Source organism: Sciurus carolinensis, chromosome 1 (assembly GCF_902686445.1).
Source record: "Sciurus carolinensis chromosome 1, mSciCar1.2, whole genome shotgun sequence".
NCBI classification, from domain to species: domain Eukaryota; kingdom Metazoa; phylum Chordata; class Mammalia; order Rodentia; family Sciuridae; genus Sciurus; species Sciurus carolinensis.
The window spans coordinates 55,779,842-55,781,946 of NC_062213.1; the positions used below are offsets into that span (position 1 = coordinate 55,779,842).

Genomic DNA, 2,105 nt, shown 5'->3' on the forward strand with positions numbered 1-2,105 from the left:
TGGCCTCCTGAGACGGGCTTCAGAAATGGTCCCGGCTTGGTCTTCCGCGGAGTGCCGGCAGGGGGCGACGCAGCGTCCACCACGCGGGAGAATGAGGACGACAGTTCTCTGTGGATGGAACCAAAGACGTATGATGACCAGGGCCGAGGACTACAAGCAGGAGGCCTGATACCACTCAGAATAAGTACCCTGAACTGGGTAATGTGGCACGCATCTGTAGTCTCAGCCACTCGGGAGGCTGAGGCAGGAGGATCGCAAGTTCAAACCCAGCCTGAGCAATTTAGCGAGTCCCTGTCTCAAAATAAAAAAATAAAAAGGACTGGGGATGTAGCTCAGTGGTAGAGTACTCGCCTAGCATGTGTGAGACCCTAGATTCAATCCCCAGTGCTGCAAAAGCAAGCAAGCAAGCAACAACAAAGACCCTGGTAGGGGACCTTGCTTGTCTCTATAGCAACCTGGGCACAATTAATGGTTAGGGTACATTAGTAGTTGGCCACCCAGACAGACAAGTTTGTCTCTGAGTATTGAGGAAGGACTGAGGAGGAGTTTCCCCTGGAGGCAGTAACCAAACTATTTTTTGTTTTTGATTTGTTTTTATATGAAACACTTCATGAATTTGCGGGTCCTCCTTGTGCAGGGACAGTGCTAATCTCTGTATCTTTCCAATTTTAGTGTATGTGCTACCTAAAGTGAGCAGTTGGTTTTGTTTTTTGGGGGCCAGGGTCTCACTTTACTGCAGAAGCTGGTCTCTAACTCCTGAACCCAAGTGGTCCTGCCTCAGCCTCCAAAATAACTGGGACTACAGGCTCATGCATGGGCCCGCAGGGCCTCCCGCATGCTATGGGCAAGCCTTCATCCCTGAGGGATAACTCCAGCCTTAAGACTCTCCTTTGAAGACAAACCTCCATTCTCCTACCAGGAAAATACAAACTTGGAATCCAGGGGCACTTTTCACATGCCGCTTGGTAATGATCTATTGTTATAGATAAAGCCTGCCCCATGAGGGTACCCCCTACCCCCAGCTCCCCACGCAGTTGATCACAGAATTCTTCCAGCACTTCCTGTACTGTCTCTGAAAGCAGTTCTGGTAAATACAACTTTCATTTTCTCATTAAGTTTGCAGTGATATTTTAATGCCCCACCCATTAATGGAGCTCTGATGAAAAGGGAGACAGTGTTCAAGTCTTGAGAATTGTTCCTTGGGAGATAACCCATTGGGGGACAAAGAATCTGCAAATTTAGGCTCTGGTTTAACTTTTGTGATTGGTTTAGAACTGGGCTTCAGGTTTCCTGTGCTTAAATGTAAATGCTGGATGCTTCCAGGATGCAGCCTTAATTAGATTTATTCAGTATTCTATACATATATATCATTGCATTAATTATATTTTATTATATTAATGGATATATCACATTTTATACTTACATATATGCCACGCGTACATTCGTGTTTCCTACTTGGGGTGCAAATGATGTCATTCCACATGGTGTGGTATCTCCCCCTAATGGGCTTCCTCGCCCTTGCTCAGAGGCCTCTCCCCTGCTCTGAACCTGAGTGTCAGGGATGCACATATGGATCCAAAGGCCTGGCTCTGTGTTCTCTCCCCTCTTTGTTGAAGCTGGAACTGAGTCTTGAAGAGTTCACACCCCTCAGACTAGATTCCTTCAGAATCCTGTTGCTCCCCCATCACCAGTGAAGCCAGAGGTCTGATGTGGCTGCTGAAATCTGTCCAGAAGGGAGAGATGATGGCCAGGCTAAGCTGCAGCTCCCATAAATAGTGCAAAGCAAGGCAAGGCTTTCTTGAGCTGGGGTGTGGGATGCTACTTACCTCAGGGTCTCACTTGCCACATTAGGCAGTCCCAAAGTGGTGGCATGTCCAGTACAGCTGGAGGGAACATAAATGCCACGGATGGCTGTGGACCCAGAACTCCCATCTCCCTTGACTAACTCCAAACTGTAAGTGCAGAGGCTCCTGGAGTAGTCTCATCCTCACTCTCCTGCCATGCCCATTTCCCCACCTTCAACAAAGTTTAATAAACTTAAGGTCCAAAGGTGAGGGGGCAAGCTCTTGATACCATTCTTCCCCAGCTAAAATGTCTTACCAGGT

General features: G+C 47.8%; 1 non-coding gene across 1 annotated transcript; it reads right to left on the reverse strand.

Moving 5' to 3' along the window:
- Positions 1-592: 592 nt before the first annotated feature.
- On the reverse strand, positions 593-697 carry LOC124968413 (U6 spliceosomal RNA). The gene has a single exon (XR_007105711.1). It is a non-coding gene; the product is annotated as a U6 spliceosomal RNA (small nuclear RNA).
- Between the last annotated feature and the right edge of the window lie 1,408 nt (positions 698-2,105).